The sequence below is a fragment of the Moschus berezovskii genome, chromosome 6 (assembly GCF_049115385.1).
Source record: "Moschus berezovskii isolate FMDL1 chromosome 6, NW_MosBer_1.0, whole genome shotgun sequence".
Lineage (NCBI taxonomy): Eukaryota > Metazoa > Chordata > Mammalia > Artiodactyla > Moschidae > Moschus > Moschus berezovskii.
The window spans coordinates 48073299-48086074 of record NC_142465.1 but is presented as its reverse complement, the minus strand read 5'-3'; the positions used below and the strand labels follow the sequence as shown (position 1 = coordinate 48086074).

General features: G+C 39.7%; 1 long non-coding RNA gene across 2 annotated transcripts in view; it reads right to left on the bottom strand.

Annotated features, from left to right (window-relative positions):
• The window catches only part of LOC129537039 (uncharacterized), a 30608-nt gene extending 18733 nt beyond the window's left edge, over window positions 1-11875 (bottom strand). For both annotated transcript variants that reach the window (XR_008681916.2, XR_008681917.2), the window contains exons 1-2: window positions 11824-11875; window positions 10314-10341 (exon numbers count right to left, since the gene is read on the bottom strand). This is a non-coding gene — a long non-coding RNA (uncharacterized LOC129537039). The remainder of the gene's footprint in view (window positions 1-10313; window positions 10342-11823) is intronic.
• Between the last annotated feature and the right edge of the window lie 901 nt (window positions 11876-12776).

The window sequence follows — 12776 nt, the reverse complement described above, 5'->3', positions numbered from 1 at the left end:
AACATACATACTGAAGGTAAGGAGGAGAGAGAACTCGCCTGTGGCGCTTCTGGTGTGACAGCATGAATAAAATCTGTTTTGAGAAGCATTTTTGATGATTTCCTATTATCCTGTTACATTTACATTGGTCATGTTTTCTGAGTCACAACTCAGATGCATGCTTTAAATAGAAAAACTTGCAGAATTTTCTCTTGGTTTCATGGGTCCTCCCCTCCCATGGTCCTGAGCTCAGTAATATGGTAAGGATTATTTGCAATAAATGTATTTTGCTGTGATATACATAGCTTTGAGTCATGTTCACTTAAAAAAAAAGTCTGCTCCAGATTGGGTGTGGAACTCGGGCAAGTCATTTGGAATCTTCCAGTCTCTTGGAAACCAAGAAAATTACACATACCTGGCAAAAAATGAGAGTGAAGTGAGGTAACATGTATGAGAACATTTTAGGGAAGAATGAACCAGGCTGTCAAAATGCTAATGGTCTCTCCTTGGGTTGAGCTCCTAGGGGTCTGGAGAATGATCTTGTTATTATTGTATTTGGTGGTCTCCCCACTGCCTGGCCCAGTGCCCAGTACAGAGACATAGCTGAATAGTTGCCACCACAGAAGCAGCAGCAGACATTTATTAAACACTTATTTTTGTATGTGACACGAGACTTGATATAGGCACTCTCACTTTAAACCTCAAAAATTCTGTTATATATTATTATAATTTGCATTTTATAGACAGAAAAATGGTGATTTAGTTATTAAGTCAAAATTCTAAACTCCCATAGGATCTCTCCCTTCAGTCTTCTCCAAAGAGCGTTCTTCTTTCTACTGATGCCTAAAGCAATATAATTAGAGATTGCTTTGTTTGACATGAAGTTTGTTGCCTCTTAGGGGCTGCCCTGGTGGCTCAAATGGTAAAGAGTCTGCCTGTAATGCAGGAGACCCTGGTTCGATTCTCAGGCTGGGAAGATTTCCTGGAAAAGGGAATGGCTACCCACTCTAGTATTCTTGTCTGAAGAATCCCATGGACAGAGGACCCTGGTGGGCCACAGTCCATGGGGTCGTCACAAAGAGTCTGACAGGACTGAGCAACTAACACTTTCACTTGGTTGCCTCTAAAAATGCAAACACTTTGGGACGGTGCCTCCTCAAGAGAAGTCAGCTTCTCAGGTCTTCTGGGACCAGGTTTGATAAGCAGGATGGAGATAATGAGAGGAATTGGTGGGGGGTTGATTGGTAAAGAAATGGATTGTCCTCAGAACTCCTTAATCAAATATCCAGGCCCACTAACAGAAACAAGATGGGGGAGTGGGAAGATGGCTAGAAAGCAGACTGAGCGACTTCCCTGGGGGTCCAGTGGCTAAGAGTCCATGGTCTCAATGAAGGGGCCTGGGTTCCATCCCGGGTGAGGGAATTGGATCACCCATGCAGCAACACACAGTTCACATGCCAAGACTAAAGATCCCACCTGTAGTAACTAAGACCCAGTGCAGTCAAATAAAGAAATCAAAATATTTTTTTTAAATTGTAAATGGCTGCTTTTTTAAAAAAGAAAAAAAAAAAAAACCCCACAGACTGAGCTGGGCAGAGGCCAGATATTGAGATGCCATGTGGAACACAGATAAGAAGCTGAAGGCACAAGGCTAGAGAAACACAGACAGCTGCAGTGCTAGCACATAAACATAATGCATGCACACAACTGCACACCTGTCTGGGAGGCACAGGCTCAGCAGAGCAGCCCATCCATCAGTCTCCAGGGACCTCATTTTTTCAATGTGTTAGGGACCTATACCCTTTTTTTCCTCCTCCCAGCAAAGTACTTTCCTCTCCTCCCATTCCTACTGCCCCTCTATCACCCGTCATGAAGTCAGCCTGAAAATAGGTTTGAGGTGCTAGGCCAAGTCCTCCATATTATTATAGTTTTATTTACTCATGCACTCAGCCACCTACAGGCCACTGATCTGCCTAATGAGGGAAGCACAGTTAAAACAAGTTCCTGCATGAATAGCAGTGAAGAGCAGGCTCGCCTTGCTCAACACATTATTCACCAGCCCAGTTAGATAGGAGGAGGCCCTCTCTGGCACAGTGTTCCCATGTAAAAGGCCTCCATTTCCTATCAAGTTTACACATTCAAATCCCAAGACACCACTATCTGGTCTGCAAGAAAGAAACACTTATCACACACTTTAAAATGAGAAGACTATATCCTGGATATGAATAAAATAAGAAAAATTAAATTAGGAGAGCAGGGAGATTGTCCATTTGCTCACTCTTTCTCTATTTGGCTGCGCCGGGTCTTCATTGCTGCATGCAGGCTTTCTCAGGTTGTGGTGAGTGGGGGTTACTCTTCAGTTGTAGTGTGTGAGTTTCTCATTGTGGTAGCTTCTCTTGTTGTGTAGCACAGGCTCTAGAGGACTCGGGCTTCGGTAGCAGTGGCACACAGGCTTAGTTGCTCTACAGCATGTGGGATCTTCCCGGACTGGGTATTGAACCCATGTCCCCTGCATTGTCAGGGAGGTTCTTAAGCACTGGACCACTAGGGAAGACCTGCTTACTATTTCTATCACTGAATATTTAGCATCTCTTCTATTTTGCAAGTTCTGCAATTGTTTTACTATTTTTCTTTTCCTACCTATGCTGTCAGGTCATTTTCACATCCCACCTGGTCCAGCTAGATCCAATTGTTGATTAGAATATACATATTTTACTAACTTTTTAATACTCCCTGAATCTTTCTGAGATGTGAAAGGGGCCTTTGGGCTCTCACTTCAGGGACCATCTGGAATCTCTCTGAGTCTCTCTTCCCACCCTCTCTTCCTTCCTACTGGCCTTCCTCCTCCAGAGTCTAGAGCCTAAGTGTAGGTGAGAAAGTGGTTTAACTTTGATTTTAGTGCTTACTTTGCCAGTTGAATAATTTCACAATGCTCAAAAGCAGTTCTGTCCATATTTAGAAGCTATTACATCACTCTTCTAGGGCTTCCCTTGTGGCTCAGCTGATAAAGAATCCACCTGCAACTCAGGAGACCTGGGTTCAATCCCTGGGTTGGGAAGATCCCCTGGAGAAGGGAACAGCTACCCACTGCAGTATTCTGGCCTGGAGAATTCCACAGACTATACAGTCCATGGGATCGCAAAAATCAGACACGACTGAGCAACTTCCACTTTCACATCACTCTTCTAGAAGAAGTAATCTGAATAAGTTAATTAGCAACAGTTGTTGCTAAACTGAGTGTGGGTACAAATATGCTCTCTCGAAGGCAGTTCAGGTGCCCTAGAGAAGGAAGGATGGTGGGGCTACGGGAAAGAAATGACTGGGAAAGAAAGTCAGAATCCCAGGCTGTCTATGAGAGTTGAGTGTGAGAGAGCCTGACGACCCTGCAAAATTTCATATCTCAGGAAGATTTGAAGAGTATTAAATACTTAGCACCAAAGAATTTATCCTTTCGAACCACGGTGGTGGAGAAGACTATGCACAGTCCCTTGGACAGCAAGGAGATCAAACTCAATCCTAAAGGAAATCAACCCTGAATACTCATTGGAAGGATTGAGGCTGAAGCTGAAGCTCCAATACTTCTGTCACCTGATACAAAGCGCAGACACGTTGGAAAAGACCCTGATGAAAAGACCCGGAAGATTAAGGGCAAGAGGAAAAGGGGGCGGCAGAAGACAAAGTGGTCAGATAGCATCACCAACTCAATGGACATGAATTTGAGCAAACTCCAGGAGATAGAGGAGCACAGGGAAGCCTGGTGTGCTGTGGTCCATGGGGTCGCAAAGAGTCAGACACAACTTAATGAATAAATAACCAAAACAGCAAGCTAAATATCTGTACTCTAATTAGCTGCTGAGAACAGGGCTGGAAACGGTGGGACAGATGGAAATGGCCTGGCAACCCTCTGTGGGAGAAGATAAATAATAAAATAGTCTTTAAAAAAAATAAATATCTATGGACTTTAAAAGTAAGAGATGTTAAAAGTCAGATAACAGCAGTAAGAAAAGAATTGTAATTATAAATTGGACAGTGAATTTAGCCAAAGTATGTGGGGTTTCTCAGAGAGGCTCTTTGTACGAAAAAGTGAAATGCCAAGACAGCACTCAACAAGTGTAGTGTAATGTGATTGTTCACATTTAACAAATGCAAATCTACACAGGATGAATATCTGCACAAAAGAAGGTAAAGAGGAAACAGAGTAATCTCCAGGATACAAATGACATCACTATCCTGCAGAGAACCAGGATAATCTCAACTTGAATTAGAAAAGGCCGTCAACAAATGTCAACAGTGAGATGACACAGACTTTGGTGTTACCTCACAGGATTTGTAAACAGCTATCACAAAAATACTTCAACAAGCAATTGTGAATATACCCGAAACAATTTTTTTAAATCTTTTGGCCTCACCACATAGTATGTGGGGAGTCCTATATCCTAGACCAGGAATAAAACTCACTGCCTCTATTATTAAAATTGTTCAGTCATGTCTGACTCTTTGCAACCCAAAGGACTATAGAGTCCATGGAATTCTCCAGGCCAGAATACTGGAGTGGGTAGCCATTTCCTTCTCCAGGGGATCTTCCCAACCCAGGGGTTGAATCCAGGTCTCCTGCATTTCAGGCAGATTCTTCACCAGCTGAGCCACCAGGGAAGCCCAAGAATACTGGAGTGGGTAATCTATCCCTTCTCCAGTGGATATTCCCAACCCAGGAATTGAACCTGGGTCTCCTGCATTGTAGGTGGATTCTTTACCAGCTGAACTACCAGGGAAGCCCAAGCTATTAAAGAATTCCTATTAAGGCTGGAGCAACCAAAGGGTGGCCACAATCAAATTTATGTATCATTATTGTTCCGAAAGTCCCAGCCAAGGCAAAAAGACCAAAAAAAAAAAAAGGGAGATACAAATTTTCCAGTACAAATACAGAAAAAGAAGAAAAGGAAATTGGCAAAATAGTCCATATTTTATACAAATAAACAACAATATTTACTTGTATAACCAAAAAAACCCAAATTCATTCAATTGAAATTATTACAGAAAAATTTATTATACTTTCAATATATACAAATGATAATGGAATATATATTAAAAGAAAGTAAACTGCAGCCAGTAACAATGAAAATATTGAGGAAAAAACCTGAAGAATACTTAAGAAAGTATTGGAGTTTCAGCTTTAGCATCAGTCCCTCCAATGAACACTCTACTGCTTGGGGCATAGGCTTGGATTACTGTAATATTGAATGGTTTGCCTTGGAAACGAACAGAAATCATTCTGTCATTTATAAGATTGCATCCAAGTACTGCATTTCGGACTCTTTTGTTGACCATGATGGCTACTCCATTTCTTCTAAGGGATTCCTGCCCATTGCTGGGAGGGATTGGGGTCAGGAGGAGAAGGGGACGACAGAGAATGAGATGACTGTATGGCATCACCTACTCGATGGACATGAGTTTGAGTGAACTCCGGGAGTTGGTGGCCTGGGCAGGGTGGCCTGGTGTGCTGTGATTTATGGGGTCGCAAGGAGTCGGACACAACTAAGCGACTGAACTGAACTGAATTGATACTTAAGAAATGGATTTTCTGATGGCTCAGCCAGTAAAGAATTTGCCTGCAATGCAGGAGACACAGGAGACATGGATTCAATCCCTGGGTTGCAAAGATCCTCTGGAGGAGGAAATGAATACCCACTCCAGTATCCTTGCCTGGAAAATTCCATGGACAGAGGAGACTGGCGGGCTACATTCCATGGGGTCTCAGAGTCAGACACTAATGAGCACAAGGCACAATGTAACAAATGTATACTTAAGAAGGGGATCATTGCCCTTTGGTCAAAATTAATTGATATGAAAATTTAATTGTGAAATTGCTAAGCTCAGGAAGATATAGCAATTTGTCCTTTTTGAAACCATTTTAGGTTCCTTCATGGGAAATAGATGGAAAAACAGTGGAAACAGTGTCAGACTTTATTTTTCTGGGCTCCAAAATCACTGCGGATGCTGACTGCAGCCATGAAATTAAAAGACGCTTACTCTTTGGAAGGAAAGTTATGACCAACCTTGATAGTATATTAAAAAGCAGAGACATTACTTTGCCAACAAAGGTCCGTCTAGTGAAGGCTATGGTTTTTCCCGTGGTCATGTATGGATGTGAGAGTTGGACCGTGAAGAAAGCTGATCGCCAAAGAATTGATGCTTTTGAACTGTGGTGCTGGAGAAGACTCTTGAGAGTCCCTTGGACTGCAAGGAGATCCAACCAGTCCATTCTAAAGGAGATCAATCCTGGGTGTTCATTGGAAGGACTGATGCTAAAGCTGAAACTCCAATACTTTGGCCACCTCATGTGACGAGTTGACCCACTGGAAAAGACTCTGATGGGGGCAGGAGGAAAAGAGGACGACTGAGAATGAGATGGCTGGATGGCATCACCGACTCTGTGGACATGAGTTTGAGTGAACTCCGGGAGTTGGTGATGGACAGGGAGGCCTGGTGTGCTATGATTCATGGCGTCGCGGAGAGTCGGACACGACTGAGGGACTGAACTGAACTGAACTGAACTGGTCAAAGAAAATCTACAAGGGTACTGTAGAAGACATTCTCAAATCCCTCAGTTAAGGGGTGGAAAGAAATTGGTTGATGGTAAGTTACAGTAAAACACACCTTTCCACCTTTTGGTTGACATGTAGTTCAGATTCTGGATTTTGTGTCTCCAAATACCAACCTTCTTGGTATGTTTATAAATATTAACAAGTAAAAAGTAAAGAAGAAAAATGGCAGTAAACACATAATATTTAGAAGTGTAGAGGTAAAGCATCAAGTTAAGCAGCTGAAAGAGTTCATTGTGATTTCTTTGAAAATAAAGCAGCTCGGGAAAAAAATACAGTTAATAAGAACAGTATAGAGGTCAAACAAAACCCATTAACAGAAGCATTCCTCTTAAGGTCTATTATTTGTGACTTTGCCATCTTGAGACCTTCACACGAGAACTTCTACCTAGACCTGTTCTACATAAGCGAATAGGAGATGCGGAACTCTGAGCTCACAGGACTCCAGGCCCTATCCCTACATCAACCAGAGCAACAACTTTTTCATCTAGTTTACCTTGTGGACTACCATGTAAGATGATATTTGAAGAGTCTTATACTACCATAACAAATTAATGTTTGAAAATTACTAGCCCAGAAATGTGGTACTGGAGAACAGTTGCAAAGCAAATACACAATCCCATAAACCACCCAGCTTTTATTGCTGCTTTCTGGAGGGTAGCTTCAGGTTAACTGGGGATATCAGTGAGGAGAAAACACAGTCAGCTTCAGCAGATGGGCAGTAATAGTCAGAGAATGTGGGGCTCTGGTGAAACAATATACTGGCCCTCAAAATGATCACCCAACATGTTTGGAACTCTGGCTTCAGCAATACAGGAGTGCAATCATCTCAGGTCCTGGAATGAACATTTGAAAAATGAAGGATGTATACACAAGAAAAGATAAAGTATCCACTGCACCCAGGTGGAAAAACTCATAAAAGGCCAATATACACATGGAAATTAAACCAGGAATGAATTGACAGAGCACATTTCAAACTTTAGTGAGGGGACTGGAAGTTTCCTGAAATAGTCCCAATTTCATGTAGTTTGCTCTTTTTAAATATGATTTGATTTTTATGAAACTTTTTAATATAAATAAACTCACAAGTTTAGGGGAAAATACTTTTATCAGGCTAACAGGTTGGGATTTGGAGAAAATGTGGTTCTTTGATTTGCTTCTTCTAAGGACCATAGTAGCCAGAACCCAAATCAACAGGAAGGCATTTTAATGGCCTCTGTATATTATAAATGTTGATCCTTTTACTACTAATGAGATGGGTAGGCTGACACTAGCAGTTTGAGTTGAAAGTGAAATGAAACAGCAAGCAAAACTGCTAAGAAGGAAGGGTCTATACAAAAGAAGGGTTAATGTGAAGGTGGTAAAAATGTACAAACTTCCAGTTTTATAAGATATATATGTATATGCATATATATAAGTTCTGGGGGTGTAATATACAGCATGGTGACTATAGTTAACAATACTCAGTAGTATATTTGAAAGTTGCTAAGAGAGTAGATCTTAAAAGTTCTCATCACAAGAAAACATTATAATTAGGTAAGGTGAATTATGTTAACCAAACTCATTGTGGTAATCATTTTGTAATAAATATAAATATCAAATCATTATGTTATACACTTGAAACATATGATGTTATACATCAATTATATCTCAATAGAGCTGAATTTTTTCAAAAGATGAAATACATACTCATCATTCACTAAATATACGCTGCTATACAATTTTTGAAAGGATTTTCAAAAATTATTTTAGTTTAAATTATTTTCAGAATAAAATATTGGGAGAAAGATATATGAAATACCTGGGACAAAGAATAAACTCTATAGTCAGTTCTATTGTGGAAATGCAGAAAGTCCAAGCTCTTGCCTCTAAAAATCTCCTCTTTGAGATAAATGTGGTAACCTCAGATTCTTTACATGAACTATGAATCTGTACCAGAACTCTGAAATCTCAAGAAGCATCACAGATTAGGCCAGTTCAAAGATCTTGTTATTGTGAGAACTGATTATTACTTTTTAAGGAAGTACATAGAATCATGTTTCTGTGATAAGTGTAATTTTTTAAAATCTTTGTCCTGAAAGATTATTTGGATTCCTAACGCCTAAAGAACATAATTTTTCAATAGTAAAAACTATAGTGCTATAAACTCTATTAAAATTTTTAAACTCTATTAAACGGTTAAGGAAGAAATAATATGATTATTTCAATAAATAATTTTACCAAATCTTACAAATATTCTAAATCAAAACCTTAATAATAGGATTTTGTATATCTAATCTTCCTTAACATATTTAAGAAATCTCTGTGTCAAACCAACAACTGACATTATGATTAATGGTGAAACTCTATAAGCATTTCTAATTGTGCAAAAGTGATTTACTATAATTACTATTACTTTATTGTATTCTATAACTAAGAACAGTTAGACAGGAGAAATAATGGGAAAGATCAAAATATATCAAGAACCTACTATGTGCCAAGTATTCCATTAAGATGTTTTTATGATTATTCATTTCATCTTCACAGTTTTATAAGATAGATGCTATTCCAACACCAAACTGCTGTTGAAAAAGGAAACTGAGGCTAAGAAAATTTAACTCAGAGATGCAGTAACATATCCAAGAATGGCAAATTGAAATTATAATGAAGTAATCACAGTTCAGGCACACAAAAATGGAGTAGGGTGGCTACTGAGGATCTGGTCTGAGGCGTGTCCCTGCACCACTGAGAACTTGAACTTTCTTTGAACTGTACCAGACCCAAGGACACCACCAGGCATATTCAGAACAACACCTGCCAGCTGCAGCTTTATGGTCTCAAGGTCTCCCCTTGTAACTATGCAACCATTGCAAACCCCAACCAGTCCTTGTTTACCAGGCACCGTCACTGCTTGCCAGCTCCAATTGTAATTCTTGACAAACAACTTATGTAACTGACTGGCCTTGCAGCTTTTTTGCCTTTATAAGTTTCCTCCATTTTGGAGGCTGGAGGAACACAATTCAAGTGCTTATTGAATCTGTGTCTCCCAAGCTGCAGTCCTAACAAACCCCAAAAAAACACTTTTCTATTTTAATCAGGTCTCCATTTATGAAATTTCGATTAACACCAGTAATAGTAGAGCCGGGATTCAAAACCAGGCACTCTGACTCCAGCTCGAAATTATTGCACTCTTAATTTTAACTGACAAACATGTATTGGATGTCTACCATATATCAGACTTACGGGCACTATAGATAAAGCAGCACATAAAAGACAAAAACCCCTGCCCTCGTGGAGCCTATAATACAGAAATAAAACCAGTAAAGGTTGATCGTGGAGAGAAAGGCAAAATTATGATCCGATGTAAATAACTGTATACATAGAAAACCACAAATTTCAAATGCAAATTATGAGAAACAAGAACTCAGCCATTGAATAATTTCTAATTAATACACAAATCAATTTTTTCTATATTCAAGGAATAATAAACTGGAAAATTATAGAATACTAATTTTTATTTAGGATAGCAAAAATGATCAAATATTCGTGTAAAAATTTCCAAGAAGATGCAGAGGGCTTACATACTTAAAAAACTTTAAACCAATGAGGTTCATAAAAGAAAGTAAATAAATGAAAATTTTCTCTAAATTTCATGTTAACTTTTTCTAAATATAGATTGAAGTATAATTTAGTACCAGTAAAAATACTAATAGTGACGTTTTTGTTACATGTTAAGAGTACATAAAACCTCACCTGAAAATGCACAAACTGCAGAGGCATTCTGAAAAATAAGAGAGATGAGAGAGTGTTAACTCTACCACATTTTACATGTATCATAAAGCTATATAGTAAACCACTGCAGAACTGGTAAAGGAATAATAAAGAGATCATTGAAGCATAATCAAAAGTTGAGAAAAAACCTACAAAAGAAAATTTAATGTTTGATAAAGGTGACAGTTCACATGAATAGAAAAAAATAGATTAATCAAAAATATTGTTGGGAAAACTAAAAATTTGTTACATAATGGATTACCCTAAAACTCATGGCTAAAACAAGACCACTGATTATATCTTGTGATTTTGGGGGCAGGAATTTGGGTAGGATCTGCCTAGGTGATTATTTTGCTCCACATGGTGGTGACTGTCTTAGTGGTATTCAGCTATAGCTGAGTTAGTCTAGAATATCCAAGAGAGCATCACTCATATGCCTGGAACTTTGGCAGAAACAACTAGAAGACTGGGTTCTTCTTGGTCCCCCTCTTTCTCTCCAGCTAGCCCCAGAGCCCCTCCATACAACTTCTCCCACAGGTTTGGCAATATCCTCTGACATGGTAACTTAGAGCTCCAAGAAACTAAGGTGGAAGTTATCACTGCTGTCAAAGATTAAGCCCAGAACTGGCAAGCATTACCTCTGCTGTTCTCAAGTGGCCATGGCAATCACTAAGACAGATCAGATTCACGGAGAGGGGAAGTAGAATCCACCTCTCGTTGGGAATGCGGTCCACAAATTTATGAATTTATCAATGTCTTTACTCTTCTACTCTAGGTAGCTGAAAGTAACAACAACAAAAGTCTGCATAGGTGATGACAGAAGATGAGGTGGTTGGATGGCATCACCGACTCGATGGTTATGAGTTTGAGCAAGCTCCAGGAGTTGGTGATGGACAAGGAAGCCTGGCATGCTGCAGTCCATAGGGTCACAAAGAGTCAGACACGACGGAGTGACTGAACTGAACTGACTGAACCTTCACTCCTTACATCAAAATAAATTCAGAGAAATCAAAGATTTAGCTGTAAAAAAGTAAACCAATTATTAAAAGAAAATGGATGAAAATTTAATAGTAATTTATTGGAAAGGGTCTTTTATAGCACTAAATGATACCAAAACGTTTGCTAAATTTGACTTTTTATACAATTCTTAAATTTCTGGACAAGAAAGAAAGAAAACCACCAGAAAACTCAAAAGACAGAAGATGGATTTTTGCTTCTGTCTGTGAAGGAGCAGATGGTACTTCACTATCACTACTAAAATAAACAATTGTCTTCAGACACTGGACAATAGGCAGTTTAGAACTGGAATTCCTGGGAGAAGGAAAGCAAATTAAATGAGCCCTACAATTCTCCCAGCTTCCTACTTTGGCACCCTTTCAGGACTGTGGAAAAGAGTGCGGTCACCCAGATAGAGCTGGGTCTTTATTGTTGAAGAGACAGAGATTGGAATTTAAGGAATTTGTAGGACAGAGTACTATAGATGAAAAATTACCTATAAAACAAGATCTCCATAAATCTTCAGCAATGTCCCTTGAGTCTTTGACTGAACTCTAAGTTATGCATATGCAAAGTAAGATTTCACAGGAAGGGAAAAACCAAATACTGCTAGAGCTGCCAGATTTAACAAATATAAACATAGGATGCACAGTTATATTTAACTTTAGGTGAACAACAAATAAGTGTTGAATATCAACATGTACTTATTATATTTTATCTGGCAACTCTAATTACTGGAGAATAAACTGCTTCCCAGATGGTATAGTGGTAAGGAACCCACCTGCCAATGCAGGAGATACAAGAGACTCAGGCTCGATCTCTGGATCAGGAAGATCCCCTGGAGCAGGAAGTGGCAACCTGCTCCAGTATTCGTGCCTGGAAAACTCCATGGACAGAGGAGGCTGGCGGGCTCTAGTCCATGGGGCTGCAAAGAGTCAGACACAACTGAGCAACTCTATCCACACACACACACACAAACTGAACAATCAGCAGAGCCTGCACTTGGCTGGGAAATGTTCAAGTTCCAATTAACTAAGATGGAGAGGCAGAGCGGACACTGGGAGAATTCAGTCAAGACTTCAAAATATCTACTTTTTAAGGGCTAAACTAGACTGAGCATATAGGTCAACCCAGATCCATGCTGACAAAGCTTACGGAGACTAGATGAGATTAACAGGGTAGTAAATGTCGAGAGAAAAGAGAAGCACTCTAAAGACTGAACCCTGTCAATAGCGAATGTTGAGAAGTCTTGGAGACTTCCCTGGTGGTTCAGTGGCTAAGACCCCATGCTACCAGTGCAGGGGGTCTGGGATTCATCATTGGTCAGGGAACTAGTTCCCACATACCAGAACTAAGACCTGATGCAGCCAAATAAGTAAGTAAATAAATATATTTTTTTAAAGTCTGGGGGAAGAAAAAGAATCGGTGGGGGGAAATAAGAAGTCACCA